General features: G+C 44.9%; 1 protein-coding gene across 3 annotated transcripts in view; it reads left to right on the top strand.

The window, feature by feature from the left end:
* The window catches only part of LOC116217970 (serine protease FAM111A-like), a 37,369-nt gene that overhangs the window by 568 nt on the left and 18,375 nt on the right, over positions 1 to 18,426 (top strand). Inside the window, exon 1 of one of the 3 annotated variants that reach the window (XM_031557979.2) lies at positions 15,008 to 15,854. The exons of the other annotated variants lie outside the window; for them this stretch is intronic. The gene's annotated coding sequence lies outside the window, so the exon portion shown is untranslated. Of the gene's footprint in view, positions 1 to 15,007; positions 15,855 to 18,426 lie in introns of those variants that run through there. 3 annotated transcript variants of the gene reach the window in all.

Below are 18,426 nucleotides of genomic sequence, written 5' to 3'. Positions count from 1 at the left end.
GTTGAACTGATGTTTTCTCTTTGTATTTCCTTCTAAAACACAATCATACACGTGAAGACCACTGTTTTCCCCTCACGTTAATTTGTTTCGGATTTATAGGCTGTGAGAGCCACCAGCACTTAGTGTTGTGTTGTCCAATAAAGACACTGGTTGTCATTAACTTCTTTTATTGTCAACTCTGTTCGTCTAACATACCTGTGACTTATCTCTGTACTTTCGCGGTCTCTTCTCCTGGCTTCCGTAGTTCGCGTTTCCTTAACTATACTACATATTCCTCCCTTTGTAGATTTATTCTATCTTTATCAAATACATTTTAAATCTATCCTGGTATAACATAACATTTCAACATGTAGACCTAGTCTCCAATTCTTAAAGTAAATTATATCTCATATTCTTAATTTCAAAGTTTTAAATCAAACAGTTCCTTAACTCTAACAAAGTAATTCTGTTCAACAAAATTAAACATAAGACATTTCTTTCAAAAGAGTACATTCTTTGTCTTTTTTTTTTTTTTACAATCATGTTCTGAAACGGGCTGGTTTCTTGATAGCCCTCCCTGATCTGGTGGTTACTTCTGGTGGTTTAGGTTCTGGCACATTGACAGTCTCTTGAGGGGTTTCTACAGCAGGCTGATGCTGTGGATGTGGTGTATCCTCAGGTACTCTCATGTCCATGTTCGGTGTCGCTGGTTCGGGAATGTTAAACTCCAATGGGAAAGGTGCATGTCGGAGGTGTTTGACATTCCTTATCACCAGAGTTCCATTTTCTGTATTGACCAGTTCAAAAGAAGTGTCAGAAGTGTTTCTTAATATGACATAACGAATGTCCTTGTATTTTGCATCTAATTTGCTGTTTTCCAGATTTGCAATGTAAACAATGTCTCCAATTTTGAAAGTGTGTTCTTTTGCTCCATGTTTCTTATCTGCATACTCTTTCATTTTGTTTTTGTATTCGTCATGATGTTTTCTGATCCCGCATTCTTCTTCTTCTTCCTTCTCCAAGTTTGGTAGTTTTGTGCGCATATCCCTTCCAAAGATAAGGTAGGCTGGAGTTTCACCTGATGCTCTGTGAGGGGTGGTACGGTATGCCATGAGAATCTTTGGCAATTCCGCCGTCCAGTTCTTTCCTTCACATTTGGCTGATCTGAAGGCCTTTTTCAGATAACGATGGAAACGTTCTATCTTACCATTACTCTTGGGGTAATAGGGTGACGCCCTAATGTGCTTGATTCCACAAGTTTTGAGAAAATCTTCGAAGAGATGAGCTACAAATTGTCTGCCATTATCAGTCACTACCTCTAGGGGGTATCCAAAGCGTGCAAAGATTTTTATCAGTTCTCCAATCACTGACTGTGATGATATATCTGATAACACTATAGCTTCTGGGTAAGACGTATAGTAATCAATGACTGTCAGTATGTGTAGATTTCCTATTGGACCAACTAAATCTATGCCTAACTTTGTCCATGGCCTTGGAGGTAACTCTAGTGGTTGGAGTGGCTGATCTTCATGTAGTGGTTGGTTCAGAACGCAAGCATTGCAGTTCCTAATCATTCTCTCAATATCAATGTCCATATTAGGCCAATAAAACTTATTTCTCAGAAATTGTTTTGTTCTCACTACTCCTTGATGTGTTTCATGTGCTATATGCATTGCTTGTCTGATTTTACCTTTTGGCAGCACGATCCGGTGCGCTCTCAGGATCAATCCAGTGTGCGTTGATAATTCATCTGCGCATCTTTTATATGGTTGCATTTCCTCAGCAATCTGAGTCGGCCATTGTCCTGTTTGTATGATTGGAACGAGTTGCTGTAGTACGTCGTCCTCCTGTGTGTCTTTTCTGATGTCATCAAGCGTAATGGCAGGCACTTCATTTGTGATGATGGAAAGTACTCTCTCCATGTAATCATCAACATATTCGTTGTCTTCTGTTACAGCCAAAGGAAGTCTTGAGAGAGAATCTGCAACATTACACTTCCCTGCTATGTGTTCAATTGTGTATTCAAAAGGGTGCAGTCTCATCCCAAGTCTCTGGATTCGTGGTGGTAGCATTGTTGCTTTTTCTGGATTAAACATATAGATCAAAGGTTTGTGATCTGTTTGTAAACAAACTTGCTTCCCCATAAGTATATTCTGAAGTGTTCTACAGCCCAGACACATCCTAGAGCCTCACGTTCTATTTGAGAATAGCGTCTCTCGGTGGCGGTCAGTGAGCGACTTCCATAAGCTACTGGTTTGTTTTGTCCGTTAGACTGTTTCTGAAGTAGTACAGCTCCTAATCCTATTGGACTGGCATCTGAAATCACAGTAGTCTGTGCGTCAAGCTTGAAGTATGCCAGACATGGTTGGCTTACCATTGCTCTTTTCATGTCATTAAATGACTTTTCAGTCTCACTGTTCCATTGCCATTCTTGACCTTTTCTTGTCAATCGTCTTAGTGGCTCTGATATGTTGGCGTAGTTTGGAATGAACTTCATCAAAAATCCACATGTGCCTAAGAAAGAACGGAGTAATGTCACATTCTCAGGTCTTGGTGCTTTGTTAATGGCTTCAACTTTCTTTGGGTCAGGTTTTATTCCTTCTCCTGAGATCACATGTCCAAGTATTTCAATTTGTTTCAGTCCCAACACACATTTGTCTTTGTTAAGTGTTAATCCTCTTTCTTGAAATCTCTTAAACACTTTCCTCAGCCTTTCTTCCAACTGGTCTTCATCATCTGCATACAGCACCATATCATCCATGTAGCATACAATTCCAGGCATTCCACTTATCAATAAATCCATAGCCTTCTGGTAGGCCTCAGGTGCTGATGATAATCCAAACGGGACTTTTTTGTATCTGTAGCAGCCTCTGTGTGATATAAATGTTGTCAATTTCCTTGATTCTGGGTCTAATTCAATTTGCCAAAAGCCTTTCCTGGCATCGAGTTTTGCATAGACTTTAGAACCCTGAACTGCTTGCAATATACTATCAACAGTTGGTACGGGATGCCTTTCTCTGATGACGGCTTTGTTCGCTTCTCTGAGGTCTACGCATAGTCTCATCTCAGCTGTATCTTTCTTCGGTGTGAGCAGTAGGTTTGACACCCATTCAGATCCTTCATTGACTTCCTCTATGATATCCTGCTCAAGCATTTTGTCTAATTCCTGATTCACTGCTTCTTTCATGTGATATGGAATTTGTCTCAGTTTCTGTGCTACTGGTGGTACTGATGGATCTACTGTCACTTTGTGCGTGTAGCCGTTCACTTTTCCTAGTCCTTTGAAAAGTTCTGCATATTCTTCAAACAAGTTCTGAAATCTTTCTGCTGAATGTTGTACTGTGTTGATTGTCTCTTTCTTGTTCAGAATTTTCATTGAGAAGCTAGATGTTCTTCCTAACAGTGCTTCAACATCTCCTCTGATAACATAGACATCATCCTTTATCTTGCTGTCCTTCCAGCAAAGCTCAGCTTCAAAAAATCCAATACACGGCAAGGGTGTTTTCTGTCCATATGCATAAAACTTCTTGGTTGTCTGTCTCAACTTTGTATTTCTTTTAAACAGTCTATTGTAAAGACCATCTCCTATGAAGTTTCTGCTGCTTCCTGTTAGGATCTTGTGAAGCACAAATGCAGGAGACAAGGTTTGGAGGACTCACAGAGGGTTTATTCCAGAAGCAACGACGGATTCAATGGCACACGGTAAACAAAAGATGTCCTTCCAATAAATGACACAAAACGCCGTCTTTAGGCAACAAACTCAAAAAGTCCACAAAGTATCCAAAATCACAGAAACCATATAAAGTCCAACAGACCGTGAGCTGCGGCAAACAAGGATCAATAATCACAGGAGCAAGTTCCTGCTAGGAGCAGGTGAGCATACAGAGTTGACTGTCCCTCGGTTAGAAACCTCATGACTGAGCAACGAAGCTCAGAAACAAGGGGCTTAAGACAGCCGCCTGAAACGAGGACCAGGTGATTCCTCTGATCACCTGGCATGGGGTTTCCTAGGCCGGAACTCAGGGGCTTGTGGGTTCTGGCGGCATCTCCTGGCCGGTCGAGGTATGACAGTACCTCCCTCCTTACGACCGTCACCGGACGGTCCTGCGACACCAGGCTGGTCTCTTCGGAAGTCGCGGATGAGGGACTTGTCAATGATGTGGCGCGCTGGTATCCAGCAGCGTTCCTCCGGACCATACCCCTCCCAATCAACCAGGTACTGTGTTCCCCGGCCCACTCGCCGAGAGTCCAGGAGTTCTTTAACTGTGAACACTGGACCGCCTGCCACAAAACGAGAAGGTGGAGGTGGGGGGGCTGGAGGAGACAAAGGGGAGGTTAGAACAGGCTTCAGTAAAGAGACATGAAAAACTGGGCTCACCCGAAGCGACCTTGGTAAGGCAAGCTGATACGCCACTGGATTTATCCGCCTCACAATCCTAAAGGGCCCGATGAAGCGTGGCTTGAATTTCTTGGACTCCACACGCAGAGGGATATCCCGTGTGGACAACCACACCTTCTGGTCCACGCGGAATGATGGGGTAGCTCTCCTCTTGCGGTTGGCCTGACGCTGAGAGCATGCGGAGGCACGCTTCAGGGCTGTACGAGCTCGCTTCCAGGTTCTTCTGCACCTAGCGATAGCAGCTTCAGCAGAGGGGACGTTCACCTTGGGTTGCTCAGAGGGGAAGAATGGTGGCAAGAATCCAAACTGCACCTCGAACGGACACATACCCGTAGAGGTGTTGACCAGCTGGTTATGTGCAATCTCTGCCCAGATGAGCATGCGACTCCAGGTCTTGGGGGTTTTGGAGACCACACAGCGCAGGTACTTCTCCAGCTCCTGGTTAACCCTTTCAGTCTGCCCATTTGACTGGGGGTGAAACCCTGAAGAGAGACTGACAGAGGTCTTAAATAGGGACCAGAACGCTTTCCAGTACCTTGAACTGAACTGTGGACCCCGATCGGACACCACATCGGCCGGCACTCCATGGTACCGAACCACCTTTCAGGATGACCTCGGCGGTCTCTTTGGCTGTGGGTAGCTTGGGAAGAGGGACAAAATGAGCAGCCTTAGAAAAACGGTCTACAATTACTAAAATGACAGTGTTACCTTCGGACGGTGGTAGCCCTGAAACAAAGTCCATCGAGATGTGGGACCAAGGGCGACTGGGGATAGGGAGGGGGCGAAGCAGCCCTGCGGGAGCTTGGTGAGAAGACTTTTGTGTGGCACACACAGCACAGGCTTGGACGTAAGCGAACACCTGCTTATTCATGTTGGGCCACCAAAACCGACGACGGATGAACTCCAACGTCCGACGTGTTCCGGGGTGCCCAACTAGGTGCTCATCATGACCCCACCTAAGCACATCAGCCCGTAATGTTGTCGGGACAAACAGGCAACCGGATGGGCCACCTCCTGGATCCGGTTCCACCTGCTGAGCCTGAAGGATGGAGTCTTCCAAGGCCAGTCGTACTTGCCCTATCACTCGGTATGGTGGAATAATGCTCTCGGGTGGAGCATCCTGCTCGGAGGCATCGTACTGACGGGAAAGGGCATCCGCCTTCGTGTTCTTAGAACCCGGCCTGTAGGTGAGGATGTAATCGAAACGGTTAAAAAACAGGGCCCACCGGGCCTGGCGGGGGTTTAGTCTCTTAGCCTCCTTCAAGTATTGTAGGTTCTTATGGTCAGTGAGTACTTGGAACTGGTGAGTGGCCCCCTCTAGCCAGTGCCTCCACTCCTCCAATGCAAGCTTAATGGCTAGCAACTCTCTGTCCCCGACATCATACCTTTGTTCAGTAGGCGTCAGCTTCCGCGAGTAGAAGGCACACGGATGGACCTTACCATCTTGGGATGACCTCTGGGAGAGTATGGCACCAACCCCAGTGTTGGAGGCATCCACCTCCACCATGAAGGGAAGAGCAGGGTCGGGGTGCCGTAGGATAGGCGCAGTGGTGAACCGTTTCTTCAGGGCCTCAAAAGCTGCCTGGGTTTCTGCTGTCCATCTTATCCTGGATGTTTGGCCACGGGTGAGTGCAGTAATGGGAGCTGCAACAGAACTGAAGTTACGGATAAACCGTCTGTAAAAATTAGCGAAACCAAGAAAGCGTTGTACTTGTTTCAGAGACGTGGGCTCTGGCCATTTAACAACAGCCTGCACCTTTCCAGGATCCATAGACACGCCCTGTGGTGAGATGTGAAAGCCTAAAAAAAACGTGTTAGACACATGAAACTGGCACTTCTCCAACTTCACAAAAAGCTTGTTCTCCCAAAGAAGGTTGAGTACCCGTCGGACCTGCTGGACATGAGACTCAAGGTCTTTGGAGAAGACGAGGATGTCGTCTAGATAGACAAATACACACCGGTTAATCATCTCCCGCAGCACGTCATTCACCAGAGCCTGGAACACAGAAGGGCAGTTAGACAAACCAAAGGGCATGACTTTGTACTCGTAGTGGCCACTAGGAGTACTAAAGGCAGTCTTCCACTCATCACCGCTTCTGATGCGCACTAGATGGTAAGCGTTACGCAGGTCCAGCTTGGACAAAAACTTTGCCCCCCTGAGTAGGTCAAACGCCGTGGACATCAAGGGAAGAGGGTATTTGTTCTTGACCGTTACCTTGTTCAAGCCTCTGTAATCAATGCACGGGCGTAGGCCCCCATCCTTCTTGGGCACAAAGAAAAAACCTGCTGAAGCAGGAGACGTGGATGTTGTGATTAACCCATTACCAAGAGCCTCCTGAATGTATTCCTCCATTGCTCTGGTCTCAGGTACGGACAGCGGATACAGCCTACCCCGTGGGGGCATCGTGCCAGGCAGGAGGTCAACAGCCATATCGTATGGTCTGTGTGGAGGAAGAGTACTAGCCTTGGACTTAGAGAACACTTCTCTCAGGTCATGGTACTGCTGAGGCAACGATGCTAGGTCTACCTCGGGAACTACTTGAGAAAGCTTTGGCGACCCCTGGACCATGGTCCTGTGCACGCCGTGTCCTCTGGGCAGTTCGCCGGAGCAGGTCCCTTCACACTCTGGTCCCCAAGCTACTAAAACACCCCTTCTCCAATTAAACTGGGGGGAGTGTGTCTTTAGCCAGGGATACCCCAGTACCAAAGGCTCTCTTGGGGAGTCAATTAAAAAGAATCTACACCATTCCACATGTTTGACCCCCACCTGCATCTTCAAAGGCTTAGTGACAAACTCAATTAGTCCTGACCCTAAGGGTCGTCCATCTAGAGCCTGGACAGTGTAAGTGGAGGGACTCACCACATAAGGAATATTGAGTCTTTTAGCCAGAGTGAGGTCCATGAGGTTCTCCTCTGCCCCGGAGTCCACCAATGCAGGGAGAGAAGTCTTGGAGTCACCTTCCCACTCCAGTGTGACCGAAAGCTGCAGCCGTGACGATGGTTGAGAGGACCTAGCCGCCCCGCTCACTAGTGGTCCCCTCTGTCCTAGCGAGCGTTTGTCTTTTCCCAAGAGTTCTGGGCATCTATCCCTGAAGTGGCCGGTCACCCCACAGTACAGGCAGCAGTTCTCACGCCTCCGTCGTTCCCTCTCGTCAAGTGAGATTCGTGCTCGCCCAAGCTGCACGGGTTCCTCCACTTCCTTGTAAGGGAGCTGACTGGGAGGCTGTTTCCTGGGGGGTGCTAAGGAGAACTGGACGTTAGAAGTGCGTTCCCGTCTACGTTCACGAGATCTTCGGTCCAGGTCAGATGTAAGTTTCATCAACTCTTCAAGGCTGTGTCCCCACTCCCGGTTGACCAGGTCATCTTTCAGATCTTCATGGAGACCGTGATAGAATGTAGTCATCAGGCAGTCCCCTTCCCAGCCAGATTGTGTAGCCAGGGTACGAAACGCTATGGCATAGTCTGCCACTGACCGCCTGCCTTGCTTGAGTTGGAGGAGATGTTTGGCTGACTCACGACGACTGGTGGGGCGCCCAAAGATGGTCTGGACCTCGGTCATGAATGCTGCGGCGTCGTGACAGATGGGTAGATCCCTCTCCCAAACTGCCGTGGCCCATTCCAGGGCTCTTCCAGATAGCAAGGTGGTGATGTAAGCCACCTTGGACTCCTCTGTGGGGAAGCTGTCTGGCTGTAGTCGGAAACCCAAGGCACATTGGGTCAAAAAGCCCCGGCAGACCTCCGGGTCTCCCTCAAACTGCTTGGGTAGTGGGAAGCGGGTGCCAGAACGAGGGCTGGAAACGACTGGTGGTGTCGCAGGGGTTGAAGACTGAGGTGTTGTATCACTCCTGGGCCCCGCCTGAGAGGTGGTCGGGACGGAGCTATTCAGCTGGTGCAGGAACTGCCCCAGGGTGTGAACGCGCCTCTCCATAGCCATACCCATTCTGCTCAGGATTGTGTGCACGTCCTCTGTCTCCGCTGCGCTTGCTTGTGGCTCAGTCATGCTGTTAGGATCTTGTGAAGCACAAATGCAGGAGACAAGGTTTGGAGGACTCACAGAGGGTTTATTCCAGAAACAACGACGGATTCAATGGCACACGGTAAACAAAAGATGTCCTTCCAATAAATGACACAAAACGCCGTCTTTAGGCAACAAACTCAAAAAGTCCACAAAGTATCCAAAATCACAGAAACCATATAAAGTCCAACAGACCGTGAGCTGCGGCAAACAAGGATCAATAATCACAGGAGCAAGTTCCTGCTAGGAGCAGGTGAGCATACAGAGTTGACTGTCCCTCGGTTAGAAACCTCATGACTGAGCAACGAAGCTCAGAAACAAGGGGCTTAAGACAGCCGCCTGAAACGAGGACCAGGTGATTCCTCTGATCACCTGGCATGGGGTTTCCTAGGCCGGAACTCAGGGGCTTGTGGGTTCTGGCGGCATCTCCTGGCCGGTCGAGGTATGACACTTCCTGTATCAATTACCATCTTCACTTTTTGTGCATTAATTTGGATTGTTTCTTTGCCTTCTGGATCTACTGAATAAATAAATTAATCAGAATCATCTGAATTCTGCTCATTTACAATCCTAATAGGCTTTTCTGATTTTCTTTGTTTTGAATCATTTTTTCCTTTGATTTCTATTTCTCCTGTCGAGCTGTTCTTTTTCCTACAAACTCGAGCATAATGACCCACCTTCTTACAGTAGAGGCATTTAGCAGTTCTAGCTCCGCAGTCATCTGCTGTGTGGTTAGACATTCCACATCTATGACACACAGTACCGTTGTCATGATCGTCTCTTGTCTTTTCCGAATCCTTTCGTTCTTTTCTCGTGCCCTGCGCTTGCTCTGTGTCCACTCCTATTGAAGTTCACATGGCTATCTTTCTGATTACTGTCGTCCGACAGTGCTCTTGCTTCAGCCTGCGCAGCTTCAAAAACTCTTGATACTCTTAATGTTCTTTCCAATGTGAGCCCCTCCTCTTGCAGCAATTTGTCACGTAGTCTTTTGTTCACGCATTTCTCCACAATCTGATCTCTTATCGTGTCCGATTCGAGTGTTCCGAAGTCACACGATCTAGCTAGTTCTCTGAGTGCATTCACGAACGCATCAATAGTCTCGTCTTGAGTCTGAGTTCTTTGTCTGAATTTATGCCTTTCTAGAACAACATTTCTCCGAGGTGTAAAGTAGGTAGTCAGAGCAGTCTTAGCTTCTTCAAACGTTACTTTCAGACCAGGCAGATTAGCAAAAATTCGTTGCACTGGTGTGCCTATACAGTGTAGCAAAGTAGCTCTTCTCACGTCATCTGGATTGTGTATGGATCCACTGGCTATCTCAACATTTTTATAAGACTCCATCCAAAGTGTATATTCCGTATACAAGTCTGAAGCTCCCATGTTCAAAGGGTTTGGAGGTGATATCTGTGCCATAGCATATCCGACTGGAACAACAGCAGGTGTTCCGCGGTCCTCCATCTCGATGCACTAGCCTAGCTAACGCGTTCAACTAGCAGACTTCACTGTTGGTTTTGAACGTTGAATCCGTGTCGTTCTTCAGTGTATTTGGATGAATCTTGCATTTTCAAATCCTGAGTCCATTTAAACTATCCTCGTCGCCATAAATGTTGTGTTGTCCAATAAAGAAACTGGTTGTCATTAACTTCTTTTATTGTCAACTCTGTTCGTCTAACATACATGTGACTTATCTCTGTACTTTCGCGGTCTCCTCTCCTGGCTTCCGTAGTTCGCGTTTCCTTAACTATACTACAGACTGGATGGACACATGGAATAAAATGATACTGGCTATTGTAACACTCCAAGGTAGGTATAGTTTTCTAGATGAATATGCTTAACTCTGGGCTAGTATCAGATGGTTATATGTATAACTACAGAGCCTTAAGGAATGAATGAAGCAGAGAAAGACCACACAATAAAGAAACTGGAATCAGAGGGTAGAATTAGTAGGAACCAGTGTCGGCTCCTGGAAAAAATTCTCAGGGGGGGCATATTTTTGATAATGATTAAGGCGACCCATTCAGTAGTTACATTAAGCAAGATAATTGTATCAATTTGTTGTTAGCTGATTAACTCATACAGTAATACCTTTTTGTCCACTAGATGGCAGCACACAACAAAAATATTTCCCCTCTACCTACATAGCTAGAGTAGCTAGTTACAGGTGGAAAGCTATGAAAGAAAGTTGCATCCAGGAGCCTTCATAAGCAAACATGATGTGGCTCCACATTAAAATATCCCACTTTTTCATCATCCACATGTCTCAAAAGTTGTATGATGTAACATAGCTTAACAGGACACATGATATGTCCAATAACAACATAAAGAAGGGGGCAACATATAAGTCAAAACCAACTACAGTGGGGAAAATAAGTATTTGAACCCCTGCCGATTTTTCAAGTTTGGCCACTTGCAAAGAAATGTGTGATCTATAATTGTAATGGGAGGTGTATTTTAACAGTGAGAAATAGAATATCAACAAACAAATCCAGAAAACTGCATTTTATAACATTTATGACTTTATTTGTATTTGATGCAGAAAATAAGTATTTGTAGAAACCTGTTGAATGGATACATTTGGTCTAAGAAGTCCTAAATGTTTTGTTGTCAATTTATCTTCATTAGAACGCCGACTTTCAAAGAACGAATGGAGTTGTTGCACTGAATGTTAAAAATGGATTTAACAAGAGAGTCAATGAGAGAGATCTGGGGCGATTTCCATTTTGCCCAAAAAGGAGGCGGGGTCATTTCAAGCACCACGTTTGTCTGACTGTTGCCTGGGTGACTGTTGGCTGATTCGACAATGACATGCAGAGGCAGATCAGACGGTCTAGTGGTAGAATCCGACAGAAAAAAACCCCTCCTTTTCCCGTAGGCAGTGCGTCGCCCCAATCACCCTTATGGACAAGCCCAGGGGCGGCGCCAGGGGGGGGCTAGGGGGTGCTATAGCTCCCCCTGGATTAGCCATAGCACCCCCAAGAAAATAATGGTTTATTTATTATTGTTATTTAATTTCATTCTGCGTTCTTAATTTAATTTATTGTGTGATAATAATATTTCAATCACAAAAGAAAATAATAACAGATTGTTCACGTAGCACGACACAGACACGTCGCATGCGTGAACGTTGACGTTTCCTGACGATTGAAGGAGAAAGAGAGCTAGTGCACTGTCAAAGCCAAAGTCAAGCGGTAGTATCAACAATTTCACAATAATGGATCGGTTTTTGATACCCAAAATTCCACGAGTAAAAGAATCATGTGACGTTGAAGAAGGAGAAAAAATGCAAGGGGTATCTGAATCTGATTTAGAAGAAGAGGAACGTCGTGGTCAAAGAGATCAACTCTACACCTCTACTGAGGGTGCTAGCCATGCTACACCTGGTCTGCTGGCTTGCCCGGATTTTGGTTTTGCTTATGGCTTTTCCAGCATAGTTTTGTTTGCATTTTTGCCTGTTCTTTAAGAGTTTTATTGTACAATGATACAATGATCTAGCTCTGATTATTGTGGTTTTGAGTGCCTACTGTTTTGTTTCATTCACTTTTAAAAGGGGCCTGCATCTTTACACCGTTTAAGATTTAAGGTGGAACGGTCTTGTTAGATGTGTAACATTAATGAATGCGGTCTCTTTTGGGGATTTTTCTGGATCCGCCTTAAAAAATCAGAGATTCTAGCCTAGGACGAGCAGTCTGTCTGTGCTAGCCAGGTATACATAAGCTTCTATGTTTTTATTGATTGTGACCTGAAATAATATATACTTTTTGAAAGCATTTCTGACTCTTTGACTGTTTTAGTTCATTTTATCTGCTATTCTAATTTGCCCTCTAGTTTAGAATGTATTGAACTATTTATGTTTAGTTTAATTTGTCAGACATGGTAGTGGTGACCTGGTGGTCATCTGGCGCCAACTTTAACCCCCACTGAAGTAAGTGAAGTATTTGGGATTGCGGAATCTATAACATGCTGCATGCATTTTGTCAGTGACCGTCGCAGAGGAACACGGCTATGTGCGCGTCCGTCGGAAGCAGCCTAATTATAATAATAATACGATCGATTTGTATGGCGCTTTTCATGGACCACAAAGACGCTTCAGAGAGCAAACATGTAAACAGATATGACAATATGGTGGGGAGGTGTTGTAGTAGAGAACCATGTGACACATATGCTATCGCCCTAATTTCATAGCACCCTCGGTAAAACGCCGAGCACCCCCATAGCACCTGCAGAAAAAAATCTCTGGCGCCGCCACTGGACAAGCCGCACACTATATTGTAGAAATGAACAGTACAGATGATGGAGATAATTTGCAAACACTGTTAATTACTTAAGAATGTATGAATCATGTGCTTATGAAATGGCTTTTCTGCGTGTGTGTAACTTAGAATATTAGGTGCCACTTAGTCTGCATATGTACAAGAGCATGTTTAGACCAGAGGTGATAAGAAGGTTCGAACTGTGCTTCTTCCGACCTTGCAAAACTTCCATCGTTGCCTCGGACGTCAGAAATCCACCACGTGGTTATCTCTGTTGAACGCTAAACTTCTGTCTATATAAACCTTGTGCGATGTGTTTATCATGGCTTCACTTTCAGCCTTGTGCTGGGAGTGAGCCCGATTGCAATTGTTGTTTGTCTAATAAATATACTTATATGCAGCTCCGGAGTCCTGAGGTAACTAGGGTGAATTTTCTCCTATCAACAGAACATACGATGGGGTGTGAACATCAGTGGTATCAGTAGTGTTGCATGCTGGGTGTGTGAATGTGTGTGTGTGTGTGTGTGTGTGTGTGTAGGGGTGTCTGAGAGCGAGTGATGCAAGTGTTGAGTAGGCTAGAGCGATTGACATGTAATAACGCCTAAAACAAAGTTAGACTTACGGATAACATTAGATGAGTAAAGAAGACACTTACATTTACATTTAGTCATTTAGCAGACGCTTTTGTCCAAAGCGACGTACAAGGGAGAGAACAGTCAAGCTAAGAGCAATAAAAAAGCATGGTGTAACAATAAATACTACTTTACATGAGAATTAGAAAAACAACAACCTAGAAAAGAGGAAAAAGAAGTGCAGGAATGTAACTACTGAAGTGCAAGTTAAGCGCTAGTCAGGTGCCAGTTAGGAGGGGAGGTGCTCTCTGAAGAGTTGGGTCTTCAAAAGCTTCTTGAAGGTAGAGAGGGACGCCCCTGCTCTGGTAGTACTAGGCAGTTCGTTCCACCAACGTGGAACTACAAATGAAAATAGTCTGGATTGCCGTGCTTGCACGGACGGCAGTGCCAAACGACGCTCACTAGACGAGCGCAGCGTCCTGGGTGTAACATTTGCCCTTACAAGAGCATTTAGGTAGGTGGGAGCAGAACCAGTAAGCACTCTGTAGGCAAGCATAAGTGACTTGAACTTAATGCGAGCAGCTACTGGCAGCCAGTGGAGCTCGATGAGTAGCGGGGTGACGTGTGCCCTTTTCGGTTGGTTGAACACCACGCCGCCGCGTTCTGGATCATCTGTAGTGGTTTCACCACGCAAGCCGGCAGGCTATTCAGAATAGTTTCGAAAACTAAGCACTAAACTAAACTTCTGTCTATATAAACCTTGTGCGATGTGTTTATCATGGCTTCACTTTCAGCCTTGTGCTGGGAGTGAGCCCGATTGCAATTGTTGTTTGTCTAATAAATATACTTATATGCAGCTCCGGAGTCCTGAGGTAACTAGGGTGAATTTTCTCCTATCAACAGAACATACGATGGGGTGTGAACATCAGTGGTATCAGTAGTGTTGCATGCTGGGTGTGTGGGTGTGTGATTGTGTGTGTGTGTGTGTGTGTGGGGGGGGGTGTCTGAGAGCGAGTGATGCAAGTGTTGAGTAGGCTAGAGCGATTGACATTTAATAACGCCTAAAACAAAGTTAGACTTACGGAAGACATTAGATGAGTAAAGAAGACACTTCAGAATAGTTTCGAAAACTAAGCACCATGAGTGTGAATACAGATCGCAAGGAGTAGTATAAAATCCAGTCAGTGAAAATACGCAGCTTTTGGAAATAGAGTCAATAATATGTGTTATGTGTAGCATAGAATAGCGTAGGTGCCGGCGATGTTAGAGGGAAGGGCCGTTTGGTGAGCGGAGTGGGCCGGTATTTTGGACCATCCCAACCCCGTCGGCCCACCGGGGATTCCCCCGGTATCCCCGATGGCCAGTCCGCTCCTGGTGGCACGGTGGCTCAGTTGCTTGCACTGCTGCCTCACAGCAAGAAGGTCATGGGTTTGATTCCCGCATGGGGCGCTGTTGGCTCTGGGGGGCAGATCCTCCCCAAAGTGCACAGTGCTCAGGTGGGCTATCTCCTGGGCCTTTCTGTGTGGATTTTGCATGTTCTCCCCGTGTTCACAAGGGGTTTCCTCCACTAAGAACCCCAACAGTAAAAACATGCAAAATAACAGAACTCATGTCTATCCCTGACCAAAGATGGACAGTTCACTTCACTTGGTCCCCGGGTGCTGCAAAGCTGCCCACTGCTCCTGGGGGGGTCCTTGAGGAAGGACGGTCCAGGATGGGAAAAAGCAGAAAATAAATTCACGGCGACCTCAGGCCTACCTGCGTGTGTGTGTGTGTCCTGTGTCGCCTCCATATATGCACGTGTGTGTTCCAGTGTGTCGTGTGTGCCATTAAAAACCTGACAAAGGTCTTATTTATTAGTTCTGCAGTAACTGATGGGAAAATATTGATTTAGTACTGTCCTACAGTTGATATGGTGGCAGATGTCATGACAAAGCCAATGACAAAGTTCAAGGTGGAGAGATTTATGACATTTATGTTTGGTATGTAAAAGGTTAAACTCAATCAAAATAAAGAAATGATAGAGATAGAGTGTCTCTGTTATACAGTATACTAGTACAGAAGCCTGTATACTAAAGTTTTGTATTATTTGTAAGCCTATGATTTGGTGAGTAGCCTACGTGATCAAGTGGGGGTGTTAACATATGTGATCTCATACGTCATACGTGATGTTCAGTATAAATACAACTACGCAAATAAAGTATTTCTTTTTCCGGTCTACCACTAACAGATATGAGCAGTGTGAATCATTTTCTTCTGTAAACGATATAAGTTTATCCCTACATTAGCCTAGTGAGAATTGCTACGTCAACAGTTAAGTTGCACTCATCTACATTTTGTGTAAACTTCTCAACATCCTCTGTACATTTTGCCTGCTCATTTTTGTGGGGACAAACTTTTGCCCAGTGATAAGTGCTTTGACAGACAGCAGTGTGATCTTCTCCCGAATTTGTCGAATGGATTTGAGCCTGGCACGGTACTTTGATTTTTTTTAACTAGATTGTGCATCACGTTTCACAGCAAATCGCATGTAGCATGCGCAGTCCGGATCATTTGATTCACTAGCTCCTTCTGGCGATTTATTATCAAAGATTCTCTTCAAGGCGGATTTCATGTCACTAAACGCGAGGTCTGAACAAGAGGTAAGTGCTAACTGTTTGTCTTTAACACTAAGTCCTGCTGTATCAAGCAGCCTAAAAGCTAAAACAGCATCTGGAAGCTTCATTTTTAACTTCCTCGTTCTGTTGTAAGTCCGGTCGAATTCAATGATGTAATCCACCATGGAAACTTTAATTTCTCTTTTGGTGTTGTAGAACTCCGTGTAGGCATCGTATTGACGGGCGTTTCCTCTTTCAAAAACACTGTAGAACAGGGGTCTCAAACTCAAATTACCTGGGGGCCGATGAGCGTCCAGTCTGGTCATTGGGGGGCTTGCCTATCACAATACTGTATATACCACTTTTGTGTGATCAGTGGTACTGTTGTGGCGAGAATGGGATCTCACTACACCTTTTCTTTCAATCAGAAGACCGGAGACTGGATGTAGAAATCTGGAGGTTTATTATTGTAATCAATAAGCTACAATAAGGAGATGGTCCATGGATTAGCTCGATCTCATTGTATGAACGTTTTGCATGCCATTTTAAGGCCTGTACATCGTGGTGTGTTCTATCTGGCTGTTTGCCAAAACCAATCAGAATTAACTATTCCCTCTTCTGTAACTCCCCTGAGTACCCCTGTGTGTGTGTGTGTGTGTGTGTGTGTGTGTGTCTGGATCTCCTGAGATTCCCTGACATCCTCTGAGACCCCCTCCTAACCGGGGGTTACTTGGAATGTGTGTCGTGACTTTATTGCTGACTTGCTAACATCAGTGAATCATGTCTATGTTACTGCTTCCGGCCTAGTCTGCCCTTCCTAAAGTGAGACTTTCATACTGATGAGTTAATCCGAATACTGAAATGCTAATACTGAAATGTTCATCTTAACATAAAAAATATCCCACAGTACAATGGTTAGTGTTGTTGAATAACAAGTAGCTGACCTGAGTTTCAATTCCGGGGCAATGCAAGATGCTCTTTGGATAAAGGTGTTTGTTAAAGTTGCTCTTTAGGATCACTTTGTCCCATTGATGACTTACATATACAGCAGTAATAGTGGGATAATGTCTTCATAGACAATAACTACATCTATTATTAACAGATAATGATCGCTGGATTATACATAATCCCATTATATAGCTGGCTCAGATACCTCGCAAATACCCTCAGACGTATTTTTCAGTTACAATAACGGGGGTTTTTACATTGCACAGTGTCTATTTCTCTGTAAATTAAGCAAAAAAAAGTCAAACAAACAACTATGTTGTTATTCCTCGGAGCGACTTTAATGACAGACCAGCATGCTCCTTTGCGTCACACAGTTGCTCAAATACATCCTTGTAGTCCATGGGCCCAAACCTGAAATTTCACATATCGGTACCATCTAGGTGGGCAAATTCTAGTTGCTATATTTTAATTGTTATACATCCCATTAGATTATGTTTTGATGTGATAACCCTTTCAGAGTGGCAGCTTATTAGTGGTTTTCACCTCTTGAACAGAGAGACCCCTATCAGGCTAACGCGGAAAGAGGAATTCTCCAGCCATCATGTATAACTGTACCATTATACTATTATCTCGTCTCCATTGAAATAAACCCACCAATAAATACTTTTAATGGCCTCCTATGTAGTGGAACAGTTTACATTATGAATCTACTTTTGCGAAATTTGCAGTTTCAAATAATAAAATGTAGTGGTTCTTTCTTCAAAATACAATATTAAGTTAAATTTAACTAAATAGTAGTCCCTCTGTTTGTATATAATCAACCTAGGCCACAATAGTAATGATGAAACTACACAAGTAGTTTTGTTTTCTTTTTCTTTTTACCAGTACTTCAAAACACACATTACATGTACAACTGTGTAATTAGTGGTCTGAAAGTGCATATGTCTGGATGATGCTACACTTGTACACAAGGCTCACTTAACATCAATTGGCATGTTCTATGCAACAATAATAGTGATGGCTTGAATAGTAGTGCTATTTAACATTGTCTGTTAGAGAATTACAACCATATATATCGGGAAATATTAGGTCCACCCCCTCAACCTAGGACTCAGTCACCGTCACCATCATCTGAGTCCGTTAACTCAACAGTGTTTTGTTCCTCACTGGGTTGATTAGAACAGGTTTGCAGTTTGCTCATATCTGTGCACTTCAGGCCATTGGTGAGACACTATGGCAGTTTGCATGACCTCGTGCACTTGCAGGTGAGCAACTGCAACACTGCATCGGGTGCTGGTGAGCCACTCATCCACTCAATCGCCAGCTTCCCATCATCGTCTGTGGTCCACCCACTCTCCTTGGGATCTGGCTGGGAGGGTTGGGTCTTCAGAGGCCTCCATATGGCAGCCTGATAGTTAGCACGCATTGCATGCTTAAGAGGCAATCCTCACACGGTGGGGGTTGACTGGACTCTGCTTCGCCACGTCTAGTACAGAAGAGTTGGTGACGAAGTGTGTTCACATCTGTTGTGCGGGTAGAATGCACATACATACGCCATGTGATCTTTGCAGCTTCTCAAAAAGCTCATCAGACACATCCCAAGAACGTCCAAGCTCACTAAAGGTCTCTTGGTAGCTTTAAGGCACCTATCTTCCCATGGCCTGCAAAG

The sequence above is a fragment of the Clupea harengus genome, chromosome 20 (assembly GCF_900700415.2).
Source record: "Clupea harengus chromosome 20, Ch_v2.0.2, whole genome shotgun sequence".
In the NCBI taxonomy this organism is placed as follows: domain Eukaryota; kingdom Metazoa; phylum Chordata; class Actinopteri; order Clupeiformes; family Clupeidae; genus Clupea; species Clupea harengus.
This window is presented reverse-complemented; position numbering and strand designations above follow the sequence as displayed.